We start from the raw sequence: 16,936 nt of genomic DNA, 5'->3' as shown, positions 1-16,936 counted from the left end.
TCAAATATTTTAGCAGCTTCATTGAGGTATATCTATCTACTAGAAGATGTACACATTTAAAATGTGTAATGTGATGTCTTCTAATGTGCATACAGTTCGAAAAGCACACTGCCACAAGTTGACATCATAAATACTTTAGGATCTCTGTCCCAAGAATTTCCTCATACCGCTCATCAGTACGAATGTCTCTAAGACACAGACATCTCTTGACTTTTTGCTATATTATTCCTGCCCAGAGGCAGGAAATGGCCTTTTCTGTATTTACTCCATCAGTTAGCAGGGACACATAAGTCTATGGCCTCATAGCTAATGCTGCACACCCACCAGTATCTCTTCCCCTCTTCTAGCCCCAAATGACTTTGCCTTGATTTATACAAGTACATACAGATTTATCTTCAACTACTTCTTAAACTTTTACAGGTTTCTTTGGTTATATCATAATCTCTCTTTTCTTCTGGGCTCACTTCCAGACACTGTCTGTGGAATTGGCTTCTAAATTTTAATTAAGCGTTCTTTTTGTTTGGACCATAAATTAAATTGTTCTGCGTTTCTTTTTCCAGTGTCAAGTTCAAGGAAGGCAGCCAAATGTGAAGTGTTAGGGAAGTGGTAGAGGCTCAAGCTCTGCAAACGCCTCCCTTTGCACTTAGGTAGCGATGTAGAACATCGATCCATGAAGTGCTGGAGTGAGGACGCATCTTCAACAGTGACTTGATAAATCAACGATGAAGCTCACAACCAAGGCATGTAACTTTTTAGTGGCTGAGTACACAATGAAATCCGGTTGACCTAACTTGGAGTATCATTAGCCTTCCACTGTGATTTTTCTTGTCTGTCATATTTTGGGACTTTACTGTTTAAGATGAGATAGATGGTTAGAAAGAGACAGACCACGATGATTAATAAAATAAGTTTTTAGGGGATTTTCCAGTAGAGTGCTAGAGTTAGGATATCCTTTTTAAATTTTTTAAATTGAGATTAGGTGATTACATAAATTTCACATATTTCATAGTATTGTAGAATAGTGATACTTAGTTAAAATCATAAATGCATTTTAACCTTCACAAGGCAAATTGTCATTATCATGGTCTATAAAGATTGAGAATTCTAGGAGCTTTCACAATACAACTATTTCTTCCACATCAGGTGATATTTGTATTTCTTTCCTTTTGCTTAGTGTAAGCTGTTCCCTCTTTCCCTCTCATTCCCTCCCTTCCCATCGCTGCCTTTGAGTTGCTTAGTTCATTTTCATCAATGTCTAGTGCAGCTGATGGGCCCCTCTGTTGTATGTTTCCCCATTTCCCTCTGATTCTGTGTCCTCCTAGCTTCCCTCAGATGAGCACATATATATATAGTCAAGAACTGGAGTCATTTAGCAATGATATGACAAAATGAGTGGAAGTCCTTTGTTTCTCGAGTCCTGTTTACTTTGTCATATCTCCTTGCATTTTGGCTTTAGCATCCACGTATCAGGGAGACCATGTGCCATTTCCCTCTTTGCTCTTGGCTTACCTCGCTCAAAATAGGGCATCCCTTTTGTGGGGAGGTTTTTGGCACTAAGTAAATACGGTGTCAACACATTGATGATGCTAATAATAATGCTATTTTCATTAAGTATTATGAACCAAGAATACTTTCAATTCCTTACATGTATCAACTTATTTCGTGATCTCAAAAGTTTGTTGCGGAAAGGTCAGATTATTCGCATCCTATCATGAAATCAGTAGCAGGATTAACAGGACATTGGAAATGCATTTTTGCTATCATAACTGAATGAAGCTAACTATACAACTACCTTATGTGCCATTCCTTATGCCTAAAAAAAAGACTTAGAAAAGTTTTTAATTCTGAGTCAAGGAATAAGCCTTGTAGATATGTGAACCTATTAAAATACTGGACATCTTGGGCTGGAAATGTGACTCAGTGGTAGAGTGCTTGCCTAGCATGCATGAAGCTCTGGGTTTGATTCCTCAGTACCACATACACAGAAAATGCTAGAAGTGGCACTGTGGCTCAAGTGGTAGAGTGCTAGCCTTGAGCAAAAGAACTCAGGGACAGTGCCCAGGCCCTGAGTTCAATCCCCAGGACTGGCAAAAAAAAAAGTACTGGACATCTACTTCCTAAATCAGAAATGTGTAAATAAATAGATGAAAGGGAGAGAGAATGGGTAAGGTGATAGCATTCTCCTAAAGATAGCATTGCTCCTAAAGACTTTGCATCTGTTGTTATCCTCACCATGACCGGCAAGTTATTTCAGATGAAGATCCAACTTGAGGAAGATTAGGTAATATATATAAACACCCCACTAAGAAAGACATAGATGAGATTCAAATCAGTCTACTTCAAATCCACTCTTTCCACACTATTTTTAGGGGCCAGATAGAGCAAAGAAAAGAAGAGAAGAAACATGAAATGACAGTTGTAAGACAGCTATGCACTTAGGGGACTGTGCATACACTATTTTCATTTCCAGGCCCAATGAATGACAGAGGAGAGAGGACCGAGAATGACTTCTGTAAACCAGAGACTCTACACAAAGCAAGAAACTAAAGAATTGGCACAAGGGAGAATTTGGTGAACTCTTGGAAGAAGGTAATAGAAGCAAGAGACTCAGGCACTCAAGAATCATTGCAACTAGGGCTGGGAAGGTGGCTCAGTGGTAGAGTGCTTGCCTTGCATATATGAGGCCCTGGGTTTGATTCCTCAGCACCACATAAGCAAAAAGAAAAAAGCCGGAAGTGGCGCTGTGGCTCAAGTGGTAGAGCGCTAGCTTTGAGCTGAAGAGCTGAGGGATAGCGCCCAAGCCCAGAGTTCAGGCCCCATGAATGGACCCCCCCCAAAAAGAATCATTGCAACTAGTCGGGCACTGGTGGCTTATGCCTGTAAACCTAGCTACTCAGGAGGCTGAGATCTGAGGATCAGGATTCAAAGCCAGTCCAAGCAGGAAAAGCCGTGAAACTCTTATCTCCAATAAACCATCATAAAACTGAAAGTGGTGCTGTGGCTCAAGTGGTAGAGCACTAGCCTTGAGCTGAAGAACTGAGGGGCAGCGTTCAGGCCCAGAGTTCAAGCCCCATGACTGACCAAAAAAAAAAAAACATTGCAACTGTAGAGCCTTTTTGTAAAACACATTGATTTTAAAAAGAGTTCTCTTCTATAGTGATATCTTACAGTTGAATAGTGAGAGATATTTTTAATAATTGGCAAGAGCTCATGATCTTTCCTCTTGATCTATAATCAAGAAAAAATATGAACACGTGGTATGATACCCTCTTTCAATTTTTCTTCTGTACCTCCTCCTACACCCTCTGCACACACGGACTCTGGCTGTGATGGAGCTGGTGTTAGAACTCACATCCCTGAAGACTCAGCCTCCTACTCCTAGGTAAAGTAGATGCCTGCGTTCTGCAGTGTTTCCTACCTGGGGCTCCACAGTGGCTTACCTATTTTTGGTTTCTGTAATCAAAACAGAAGCCAAGTTCAAGGAGGTGCCAATTCCCAGAAGACTTTGCAGTCAGCACTTAACTGCAATCAGTGAGGGAGCCTTCCAGCTGGGCCGCTGCTGGCTGACTGCGGAAGAAATGGCCTCATCCACACAGCAGGCCACGCTCCCGGCCTGTTGGGGCAGCACCCTGCCAGCAGGACGGGATGTGTGGTTTTAGGGAGGAAAATCTCTTTATATATGTGTATATATTTTTTTTCCCCAGCAGTGACTTAGAAAAAAGATACTTTAGAAGGCAAATTTCCATGCATAGAACCAAAGTATTCAGTTCCTACAATATACCGTATGCATTTCCTAAGGGATTTACTTTAACCCAGAGTCAGAAGCTATGATGGCTTTGAATAACAGCCTCTGTTTGCTTGGCAAAGCCAGCCTCCGTGAGGGGAAGGCTGGCTGTGAAGGAATGTTACCAAGTCTCTTTCTGATGTCTCATCCTAAGGGCAGGCTTTGAGTTTGAATCTTTATAGATCCTCCTTCCTAGTAAGTACCTAGTTAGAGGCAATGATCGCGCAACAAACGTTTGTGGAAGGTGAATATATGAGATCTCTCTTGTGTTTTTCTGCCTTTGCTCCTGGCTGCAGCGTTTACCAATCAAAACCTCAGGAGGAACGAGGGTGTGTGTTCATTCTTTAAAAACTCTGGGACAGGATGCCGGTGAATTCCCCAAGCTTATGAGAGTTTATAGGATGAAAAAACACTTTGCTTCAAACATTTTGCGTGGAATGGCTGGCTCGTCACCGAATGACTCATCTTTTAGAGAAACAAAAGAAGGAAAAATGTAGTCTTTGAAACGTATTTCTGTTATAAAGGAAGCCACAGGATGGCTAACATGGTTAGACCATGCCAGTATAGAAATGGGTGAACATACTTCCTTATCTACACTAAGGAGAGAGAGAGAGAGAAAGAGAGAGAGATTCAGATCAGTGTGGATGGGAGAGGTTAAGACCCAGAAGGGTCAGGTAATAAGGTAAAATTCCTTTCGGTCAAGCATGCGGAGAAACAAGAGTGTGGATTCTAGCAATGTGCTAACAAGCTTGGGTTAAAGGAGAGGGAACCAAACAAAACAAAAAACAAATTACTGAGTCAGGAAAATGATATCAGATTTAGTAACGTTCCAGTTTCTAGCTCTCTTTCACAATTACCTTCTGTGACATCTATTACAAACTAACAAACATATCATTTTGGTATGTGCAAGATGTAGGTTCTTTTCAAGAAACAACAGTAGCTTCAAACTTCACTTCAAATTCAAGTAAGTCTCTAACAACCACTTTGAGCCAGACATGTCCACATTTACTGAGCTATCCAGGCTCTGGTATACAAGATGAATGTGTTTAATTGAATGTGTTCTTTAAGCTCAAAGAAATCCTGCAGGTCTCTCCATGCTACTTCACAGGAAGAATTAGTCAAGACATTCAACACCAGTTTCCAAAGCCAGGGCCTTGCTACTTGCCACTTAGCATCAGCAAACAAGACATCCTAACATCACTGGCTGGAGCTAGGGTGAAGGGCATGAACTACTAGGCTCATTAAGAGTCTTACGTTCCCTTGAAGCAAGTGTGGGAAATATTTCTAAAATTGTTACTGTGGCCCTATATAGATTCAGTGCCTGTGATTTCATGATGGAAAGTCAACTTCTAACATTTATCAGGGTAACTGAAAAGCCACTTTTTGCTCCAACAACAACAACAAAAAATCCTCTTCTGTCATTTGTCTTGCTGATTCACTAAGCCTTAGGTATTGAGTAAGCCTAGGTAACAGATTCAGGTATAAATACCTAGCTGTCCCTGGGCTGGGAACTTACTAATGGAGCCCTCGTTGAAGATTCTGGGTGTTCATTTTCAATTAAACAAACTGTCTAGTCCTACAGGTGAATCTTAAGCTATCTATGATTTTTTAAAAGTGATTCCTTGTCTAGGGTCATCAAAGTATGTTAAGAGAAACTGGGAATATGTAAAAAATTCCATTTTTTTCTCAAAAATAAAAAATGTATTGCAGGTAAGCTACTGCAAAGAAAGAGTAGTGGGTAGAGGAAATAGTCAAAACAATACCTGGGTTCTGAGTCTAGAGTTCTAACCATTCTCACAAACTGTCCCTCAGTTACAAGATCCTGGTTATAGGATGCTGGTGGCTGGGAAAAACTGAGAACCTTTTATATTTTCCATTCATTTTTACAATTCAGCTAAAATTGATGTTTTTCTAAAAAATGACTTTTTAAGTGAAAAAGAAGAATTTTATTTAGAACAGTTCATTTGGCTGCTTGGAGAATATGAATGTATCCCTACAGTTAGCAGCAATGGTTGTAGTCCTACTTTTTGTTGCCCAAGCACCTTTCTTGTAGTGAACACTGTGTAAAGTTGTTACAAGTATGAATGAGGGGGCTGGGAAGGTGGCTCAGTGGTAGAGCGCTTGCCTTGCATGCCTGAGGCCCTGGGTTCAATTCCTCAGCACCACATAAGCAGAAAAAGCTGGAAGTGGCACTGTGGCTCAAGTGGTAGAGCGCTAGCCTTGAGCTGAATTGATGAGGGACAGCGCCCAGGCCCAGAGTTCAAGCCCCATGACAGGACCCCCCCAAAAAAAAACCAACAAAAAACCCCAAGTATGAATGAGTTAATGTTCCTTATATACTGAGAATAAGGCCTGGCTAGAGGAAGGTTTACTAAATAAATCCCAAGTAATAAAAATATAACTTGGTTGGCATACTCATTCCTGGCTTTAGAAAAATAAGCTGTTAATGAGGAATTACTGGTTTGTTTCAAATATTGTGTTTCTAATCAATACGGTGAGAAATTTATCCATTCATTTTCTTATTCTTTGTTTGCTTTCAGTGTGTTAAGTCTTGCAGTTACTGTGTTAAATTTATCTCTAAGTCATCACAGTGTTTGTTCTTAACCTTACTTTTGCATTGTTCATTGTTAGCATACAAAGATATAAGGCATTTAACATATAAACACCAAGTCCTACAACCACATTAAGCATGTTGATGAATTATGATTGCATTAAAAAAATTCTTTTGGTTGGTTATGTAGGGCTTGAACTCTGGGCTTGGGCCCTATCCCTGTGCTCTTCAGCTCAAAGTGAGCACTCTACTGCTTGAGCCACAGTGTCACTTCCGGTTCTCTAGTGGTTTATTGGAGATAAGAGTCTCATGGACTTTCCTGCCTGGGCTGGCTTTGAACCGAGATCCTCAGATCTCAGCCTCCTGAGTAGCTAGGATTACAGGCGTGAGCCACTGTCGCCCGGCTTACGATTGCATTTTTATGTTGTGCTTTTGGTTTTTCTATTTAGAAGAAAGGTCTCCTGAGAATAGAGATGATTTATTTCCTTTCCAATAAAAAAGTAAGGTGTTTTGTTTTTAACTGACATCAGAGAAAAAGAAATGTGTTCATGGACTAGATGCAGAATATATTTGACTTTTATGGTTCACAGATTTCAAATGTGAGTACTCATCCATGCTATGGCTTATTCAATAATATAGAAATCAGATAGCACTGGACCTCAGGAAAGCAGACAGAATGGTAATTGTCATATTATTTTCTTTCCACATCTGGAGACTTGGAGATAAGAGAGTCAGGCTTTAATGAGTTCGCAACTTGCCATCTTGAGCAGAAATCTGTTTTTTAATTTTTTTGTGTATGTTTCCCTATGTTTTCATGATGTTGCCCTACTTAGCTGGAAATTTGTTTTTAATCTATAGCTAGGTATGGTGGTGCACACTTGTAATTCCGGCTACTTTGGAAGCAGAGGCAGGAGAGTTGTGAGTTCAAGGCCAACCTAGCCCAAGGAAGAACACTTGCCTGCCAAGAGTGAGGCACTGGGTTCAATTCCTAATACTACAGATAGAAATTTTAATAGAACAATACTTTAGTTATAAGTATTTTTTCAAGTAATCCAAAATCCTATTACTTTCTTGGAAACAGAAGGGTCACTTTTATTGAGTACCAAGACTAGAAAGTCTTTTAAGTGAAATGAGATATTAAGAAAATTAATTCATATTCCAAAACTTGATAAGAAATTTGTTTCAAATACCTTAAAAAATCATGTTTGTCAAAGCTGCGGTGAGCCTGACCCAAGGTGCGGAAGCTGTTGTTCTGCTGAGGGAAGTTGCTAGGATATTTCCATGGAAACAATTGTTTCAAATTATTAATAATACAAGTTTGAGCTTAGAGGGCAAAGAGCTAAGGTTGGGTAAGAAAAGTACATCTCTTTGCCATGAGAAAAGAGAAAAATGGAACAGAAGAGGCAGAGACATTTTCTCAAGACTATTTTTTCCCCTTCCCTGTTGGGTCTTGTTTTGTTTTGTTTGCTTTGGTGACCATGAGCCTGTCACTCAAGTCACTCATGCAAGTCTTGGATGGCTTCATCCTCCTATTTTCACTCAATTTGCAAATCTGATGAGAAATAGCTACATGCAATGACTATCGGGGTTATCTAGGCTTAATAAATCCTAATGCTAGGATTTATTAATCATTAATTGGGTCTTGACACGTAAAAGTCAGTGAGCAAGGCACAGAAATAAAATGTATGATTCAACTTCTTAAGGAAGTAAGGTAGACTAAGAATTCAACAGAAGTGACACTTGAGCTGTGCACTGGACCATCGAAACCCTGTACTAACGGAGGACATTTCCTGCTCATTCCACGGGCACTTGGAGTTGTTGACAATTCTTGGCAGAAGTTGGCAGCAATTCCATAAAATCATGGTTAGATGAATAAGCAAATGGAACCAAATCATCTGAAAGGGTGAATGATGCCGGTTCACTGTGTCTGTCTCAACAAAACCCATCAGAAACTGCTTATCTTCAGACCCTTCTGTGACACAGTAGGAAATATCTCAAAGGGCCACTGGCCAACCCATCTAGTGATTGGCCACTCCTCTTTCATTGGGTACACATGTAGTGAGTGCTCCCTCCCATTCACAGTGGTCCCACTGCAGCAGGCTTGTGATGTGAAGACAATAGGAAGGAATCCCTGCCCTGACCGAGCTCATTATCTTGGAAGAAGCAGAAAGACACCAACAGCTATTATTTAGGGCTGTATGTTAAGAAGGTGTTAAACGCAATTGCTTGACATGGAACAATGAAAGTTAATGAATGCAGAGCAGTGTCCTAAGTATGTGATATGCACTTTCTAATGAGTCTCATGACACTAGGTGAATAGCATCTTGGCTGTCCTTGTTTTATAAAAGAAGAAATGAAGTCTAAGTAATATGTCCTGGGTCATAGAGCTACTATTTATCCCAATCAAGGCTCCGTTGAACATCTTAACCTTTAGTATCAATTAATAGAAGTCCGAGGTTGATTACAGTATTCCACTGGACTCCGAAAGATTTATTTTTTAAAAATGGCGCAAAGATAATAGTTCTTAAAGTAACTTCCACCTTCATTCCCTTCTTGTCCCAAAATAACGGTGGTGAAGTTCAGCCCGGTAGTAGTTCATTCCCCGCTCTGTGAAGAAAGCTGGGTTCCAACAGGACAGCATCTAGAATCCCAGAGTGTAGGAAGGAGGGCTGTGATTCCATCACATTTCCTTCGAGCATGGAGAGACCTCCTTCGCTCTGGCTGCCAAGAATTCCACATCTGGGAACCATCTCTTCCACCTCATCATTGACACGGTTACCATGACACCCATTGTGTGCACCTGACGGGACTCAGCTGACACCAATGGCCATAGTGGTTGATCCAAGGCTGGGCACCTGTCCCTGGCTGGGCCTAACACAGACACGGTCCTGGCTTGACTACTTTGCCCAAAGTGGCCAGTCACTATCTTTCCTGTTGCTTGGAACTAGGATGGAAAAGATAAGTCCAGACTGCCAAATCCAAGTCCAAGAACATCTGCTGGGGAGGGGACTCCACATTTACATGACTCTATAGGTAGAATCGTGACCCTGGCCAAAGAAGATAGTGACACAAACTTAGAATATTAAGGAGAGGCTAACACCTGTGCTCTTTACTGCTCCATGGAACAGGAAGAGAACTGCACCCCACCACACAAATCAGCCTTTCTAAGAGCCACCTTCATTATTTCTCTTAGTGAAATTCTTAAGAAAAAAAACGGCCCCTTCTGCTATTCCAGCTCCATTTGATTTTGTGTTTCTGCCATGATGAACTGACTACCTACAGGGTGGCTGAATGACAGCCGCGCTGTCTCCAAGAGCTGCCTCTGCCTTTGGGGGACAGCTACAACGGTCTCAGGATGACAAAGACCTTTCCTATCCTCAGCAACAACCCGGCCATCCTGTGACCTCCCCCGTCCCGCAGTGACCGGCTGAGAGCTCCCTGTGTGTTAGACATCGTGATAAACACCAGGAAAACATTTTGCTTTAAGACCTTGCAATTGCCCTCTAAGATGAGTCGTGATTATGAAATTCATTTGGTTCCGGAGAAAAACTCATTTGCTTAGATGGCAAAGGCACACATGAGTAAGGAATGACTAAGCTTGGAGTTGGCAAGAGGGCACTGTGAAAACAGACTGATCCCTGTGGTTGTTCTCCTTTGGATACCAAGTACTGCTCAGAGTACTTCTTCCCCACTGCATTTCATGTCCCCTCCCCCGCCCCCATGTTCCATTTTTTTCCCAGGAGACCAAATGATGTTAGCACCTACAATGGCTGGCTTCCTCCCAAGTGTGGCTCTTCTCTCCTCCCTATGTCAGGCCTACCTTACCTGCCTATAATGCTGCTCCTTTGGTCCAGTAAGAGTTCCTCCTGGGCCTGGTAGCTCCCCATAGACCTGAACAGCAATCCAGCTTCCAGGAATCTCTTGACATACTGGCGAAGTCTAGGAAATCCATGGATATCTGATTTTGTTCAGCAGTGCTTCTCCTGTGCCATTTCCTGTTCAAAAGAAAGAAAACCAATTGGATTCATAAGACCCAGTCACTGAGCCCACTGCTTTGAATGGGCTTTCAATGAAGTTGAAAGCAGAGAGGGGTGGTTTAAGCAACTGCTTAAATTCTGCAGCTACCCAAGCATGAAGTTTTTCTACTCAGACCTAAAGCACACACAGCAGGTGGAGTGAAGTAGAAATGACCATAAATTCCTAAGAAAAGTGGGATGGGATTGCATGACCGGGACACTCTCCCTTGCTCAGGGGGTCTTCCGATGAGAGCCAGCCTGGCTGAATCAACTCATCACTGCTCTGGATACCTTCCCAGCCCCACACAGAACCAGCCCTTTTGGAATCTGCTAGCCCTTCACCAAGAGTGGATCTTCTCAGTTGCTTTGCTTTATCCAGCTGGATCCTTTCCGTCCCTCAACTATCCAAGGGACGGATTTACCTTTTACTTCCCAAAAACGTGCTGGCGCATTTAAATTAGCCCTGAGTACTCTCTGTATTGTTAGACTGTCCATGCCAAGCTGAAAAATAGTATTAAGAGCAAGCTCTATAAACTCTTAAACTACATCCTCCACAAACCTGGACTTGCCCTCACCTGTGCTAGCTGGTGAAGAGCAGGAATAAAATGGGAATCTATTAATTGTGCTGTTAGTGAAAGGTGGAGGCAGAAGAAGAGCAAAATAAAGAACACAGATTGCACTGACTGGCCTTTCCCCTTATTCCTGCCCCCCATGTCTTCAGGAACAAAAGAATGGCACGGCATTTATTTCATTCTGTCTTTACTCCCAACACTGAGCTTGCAGAAATCAGCTTTATTTATGTCACTTCAGACTTGGGCAATGTTACATTGAAAAGGGCAGAGCTGGTTATTAAACAGGCCGACACAGAAAAGTAATCTTGCTCACCCCAGGTTTGCTTGTGCGGAAATCATGAGTGGACTGTCTCTGGGGAGTCACAAGTATTCCAGGGCAGTCAGACCTCAGTGGTTTCTCCAGAGAGAACCCTAAACTCAGGGTGGGAAGTTTACCTGAGGTTCCAGCTGAGGCAGAAGGTGAGAAAGAACAATAGCTTCAAACAAGGAGTTGTTCTCCTCCTCCCCCAAATCTATTGCTAAACAAATTGCTCTGTGTTCAAAGCTCTCAGAAGACTTAGGCCTCTACTCTCAGGTATAGGAGTGTGTCCATTTCACTCTGAGTGAAACCCCATCACAGAATTAATACACACTAAAGAAAAGGAAGGACTAACAAGTAAAACACTGGGTACCAGCAGTAGGGTGGAGAGAAAATGGAGAAGGTGAGGGAAGTACTTTCCATTCATGTATGGAGCTAGAACAATGAAACTTGCTGAAATTGTTTTAAGAAGGAGGAGGGGAGAGGAGGGAGGGGGATGTGGATGGGTAGTGAATTTGACCAGGGGACATTCTGTGTGTGTATGGAAATACCACAGTGAAACCCACTGGGCAGTGAATACAGGCTAATTTTTAAAGTTTGTAGAAAAATAGATGAAATTCCAATGAAAAGTAATATAGTAAATGGGATTTAAGCTAGACTGCCCTATTCAGGGCAGTTTTGTAAGACTTTCCTCCATTCAGAGAGAAGAGTAATTACTGTGAAATGACTGTGAAAATGCTTAGACATGTTTAGGTACTAAATAGTAGCGCTGGACCAGTTAGCACAGACTCAACCTTACATTCTTGGTTTCATCAGGAGTAGGAGGCATTTCGATGGCATGCTTTTGTCTATTCTTCAACTCTTCCTCCAACCCTTCTTTAGTAAGAGAACATTAGAGAGACAGGTAACGGATGTCTTCTGTGGTCCTGACCTTGACCATAAATACATTCATTCAGCATAATAAGCAGTAGCCTGTCCACTTGCCAAGATCAGGACTCACTCAGTTTATAGAGTCATTAGCCACGTGGATCAAAGTCCAAGCTGCTGTCAAGTTTAGAGGTCTTTGCTTTGTAGAATTTACTTGGAAAACAACAGTACAAATAGCCTGAATCTTATTTATCTCCCTTTTGCCTCTGAAGGTAGAATGTTAGCTCTGAAAGCTGTCTAGATAGAGAGAGGAAAGGGAAGATAAGGAACATGCACCATGGTAGGATGATTTCAATAACAAGTTGACCTACTACATAGTAAGTAAAGAATATCATTAGTCTAATTCAGTTAGGAGATAAACTAGTTGGGAAAACATGGGATACTGTGCTTTAAGAATTTTTCTAGGGCTTTCACATTGCTCAGTATACCCCAGGGATCTGTGCTAACTGGATATCTAGGAGGGGCTCTAGGGGTATACTATGGGAGGGGGAAGATTTTGTGTATGTAGAGGGCTGTGGGGTGGGGGGGTGTCTCTTTGGGCTTGAAATCAGGGCCTAGGTACTATCCCTGAGCTTTTTTGTTCAAGACTAGCATTCTACTACTTGAACCATAGCTCCACTTACAGCTTTCTTTTTGGCGGTTAATTGGAGATAAGAGTCTCATGGACTTTCCTGCTTGGACTAGCTTTGAACCATGATCCTCAGATCTCAGCCTCTTGAGAGGTGAGTACCTGGTCATGATCTAAGATTTTTAAATATACTTTCAAAGGAAATTTGTTGTATAAATTGTGATTTCAAAGGAAATTTGTTCTATAAATTGTGATATGTCCAGGCTAAAAACCAGTTACTTGGATGCATAGTTAAAAATCTTCTGATAGTGAAATATTTCATACTGCTTGGGGTCAGGAGGTGATTTTGTAAATACAATTTCAATAGGCCTAATCTGCATGATTCTAAGTGTTACTAATACTCTTTAAATTGTAAATAAGTCTTTGAGTGGATATTGGCCCAAGTAACAGAAAACAATTTTCTCTCTCCTGACAGAAATTTCCTTCTTTGGGCAGGGCACATAGCTCAAATGGTGGAACGTCTCCCCAGTAGCACAAGGTCCTGAGTTCAAACTTTGCCAAAGTCTCATTCCTTCATGTCAATCTCTGAGTCCCAGTCTTTTATGATTTGAACCAATATCTGCGACTTGGCATTATTTTTTGTTTTTTGGAAACAAGAGGCATTTTTTAAAATTATACTCTTTGCAGTTTCTTCTTGTCCCTTTGGTTTATTCCCTTTTGTCACTATTTTTTCTTTCTGTATATTTTGTCTTATATGTAAGTTTATCTGATTTGGGGAGAGGGAAGGGAACACAGAAATGGTGGAACAAAGAGTGACTCTTACAAGACACTATATTAGAAATGAACTTTACAACTGTGGGGGGAGGAGATTACAAGGGGGAAAACTGGATGAAAATGAGGGACGGGTGATACTGTTAAAATGAAATGACGTGGGCTGGGAAGGTGGCTCAGTGGTAGAGCGCTTGCCTTGCATGCATGAGGCCCTGGGTTTGATTCCTCAGTACCACATAAGCAGAAAAAGCCGGAAGTGGTGCTGTGACTCAACTGGTAGAGCGCTAGCCTCGAGCTGAAGAGCTGAGGGACAGTTTGGCATTATTTAAAAATGGATCCCATTGTGGTGTCTCAAAGTTCTCTCCAAAGTGCTAGTTCTTCTCTCAGCAACTTTATTTTTCTCACATTTTCAAAGTTGTTAAGCAAGACAAACTTGTGGAGGGACTAGGCTGATGTTTTATTCATTGAACTTTAGTATTTGTTATTAACTTCATATCAGATGTTTTTGATGGATATTAGAAACGCTTATGATAGAGCTATTTTTTTCCAAAGTTACAAATCAAAAAGAAGTTGAATTGCTCCCAGCTGTTTCTTATTCTATGGTGCCAAGTCACTGAAGGGACAAGAGATAGAACAAGGAAGTGTCTCTCTCTCTCTCTTTTTTTTAAATGTTCATGGTAAGTGAGTAGCTCTGAAGAAGAGAAGAAAAGGAAGACAAGAGCACAATTTAATAATTATTTCTCCTGCTGAGCAAGATTATCCAAACAGATGGCTATCATAATATGATGGATTATAAATTATTATAGATTATAAATTATTATAAATTAGATCCCAGGTAGAGAACATATTCAGATCTCCTCCAGGGGTGGGCCGTCCACAGTAGTTCATCATGGGCTGCCATGATTACATACATTGCACCAATCACAAGACTCCTCTGGTTATAAGGTCAGACATCTGCCAACAGAAGTCAAAACCCAACTCCTAATAAGTGAGCTTTCAGAACGAAGGGGACTTCACAAGAGAATTTTAATTTACAACTGATAGTTATTTTAGAATTTAGCTGATTCTAAGGAACAATTCTCTTATACCAAGAAAATCATTTGACTGCAGTTTTCAGAATTGGGAGACATAGAAAGACCTTCCACTCCCTTCTCCTGCCTTATTCTCCACCTTGAGTGATCATCCTTCATACCTTTCACAGATCAGGTACAACGGCATGCTTGAAATGTCAAGGTATTCTTCACTCACTTGCTTCACAATGGTTTGGAATTCACTGGGAGAAACAGTATTATGCAGTGTGGACAGAGGGACTAATGGTGTGGAGGTGGTGGGGTGGAGTGGGGGGTCCCCTCACAGCTGAGCCACAGTAGAGTGCTAGCCTTGAGAACAAAGCAAGTGAGAACGGGAAGCCCAGAGTTCAAGTCCCAGTACTGGCACAAATCACAAATAACATAGAAGGACATAAACTAATGTAGAATAAAATTGAGAAATGTGGCAAGTATCCATCTACTTTGTCCCTAAATCCTTTTTTTTAAACTCTGGGCCCCATGTGCTTCATTTCGCTAGAAGCAAGCACTGCACCACTTCAACCACAGCATCACTTCTGGCTTTTTTCTGAGTAGTTTATTAGATATCAGAGTCTCACCGGCTTTTCTGCCCAGGCTGCCTCAAACCAAACTGGAATCCTCAGATCTCAGCCTCATGAGTAGTTACGATTACAGGCGTGAGCTACCAATGCCTAGTCCTAATCCATTCTTAATGATTAAGAACTCCCTACTTTTTGCTTAGCTATTTACTTATCAAGGAGTCTGAGCAGTCTTCCACAATGATGGACATGTGACTTAGACTAACCAATTAGAGTGGCCCATTCAAAGTGCGACAGGATTGATCAAGGATGAGCTCATAATCTAGAACCAGCCAGCAGCCTTGGGCCAGTTGCTATAAACACAGAGGTTGGAGAACTTTCTTGTGGGACCTTGAAGGTTTCAAGATCTACGTGGGCTACTACTTAGGGTGGCAGAGAAGGAAACTGATCGAAGAGCCAAAAAAGGGAAAAACACAATGTTGTGTGAGGGTGAGTATTTGAGTTTGGCTGTACTTTTGTATATACATTGTATGTATGGATATATATATATCTACACACACACAGACATATATATACCTATATATAGGTGTATATATAGGTATATATATAATGTATATGTATATATATTGTATTTTGTCTCACTGTACATTTCCTCTCTGAGGAATAAACTGTAGTCTAGTTTCCCAAATGAAACACTTACTGTATAAAAGGAGTGGCAAGAGACTATGCCAGTGAAAATAAATATTATGTGAAAATATTTGGCAAAACCTATTATAGTTCTAAGCGGGGTTTCAAAGGGAAACAAACCAGGCAGACTAATTCTTGCAACTCTTCAAAACAAGACCAGACAAATCACTAGAAAGCAAAGCTACAGGGAACCCTAGCAGCAGGAGGAACATGGGATAAATGAGCAAATCTTTTCAATCTCTGCTTCTGATAATTCCATAATAATTGTCTGAAGCTGTTCTTAATTAGGCTCAATTATGGGATTAGTTTGAATTATATTATGAAGCATTGATTTACGGAACATAACCACTGAAGGCCTGGGTGCTAAACGTAGTAAATATGCTGCAGTGTTGTAATAACGAAATTGCAGCAGAGAACACAGCAGATATTGATCTATTTATAATGAATTTATGTCTAAATTACTTTTTATTTCCAGTTAATAAGGGTAATGTGTGTAGGAAAGAATTTATTTGGAAATGGCCACCCATCCATCAAGGGGGAGAGAGAGAGAGAGAGAGAGAGAGAGAGAGAGAGAGAGGAGGGGGGGAGGGAGGGAGGTGTAGATTTATTTGACTTTGGGGAAAATTTAGCTTTAGGAAACTCTGAAATTGCAGGTTTCTGAAAAACAGGACTAAAAGGGATTGCTGGAGAAGATGTAATAAATACTCCAGTACTTTGGTCTAAAAATTCCCATAATTTTGCTGTGAGAAGCTTCTTAAATTGGTGTGTGATAATATTCCAGGGAGTATAAATATAGAATAATCAAGAAAGCTCAATCAGATTCATCTCATATCCCTGGCTAATTCCTAGAGGCTACATTAGTAGCCAAGTTTGAAAAACTGAGGGAAGTGTTACTGGGCATATATTTCAATCTCATCACAGGAATACTAATATTGGTAATAGTTGACATTCATGACATTGTTACCATGTACCAGGCTCTGGGGAAAGCAATTTAACTCCTCTCAGAAATATAATTAAGTGTATTTTGGACATGAGGAGACTGGTAAAATAAACATGTGCATCTGAGGTGTCTGTTATGCAGTTTCACAAGAAAATACATTTAGAAGAAAACTTACCTATGGAATTCAATTTTTTTTAATATTTACGGAGAATTGCAGTTGTAGCTCTAATTCTTTAA

Source organism: Dipodomys ordii, unplaced genomic scaffold, assembly GCF_000151885.1.
Source record: "Dipodomys ordii isolate 6190 unplaced genomic scaffold, Dord_2.0 Scaffold10, whole genome shotgun sequence".
NCBI classification, from domain to species: Eukaryota; Metazoa; Chordata; class Mammalia; order Rodentia; family Heteromyidae; genus Dipodomys; species Dipodomys ordii.
The sequence above is the reverse complement of the archived record's forward strand: the minus strand, read 5'-3'. Positions refer to the sequence as shown.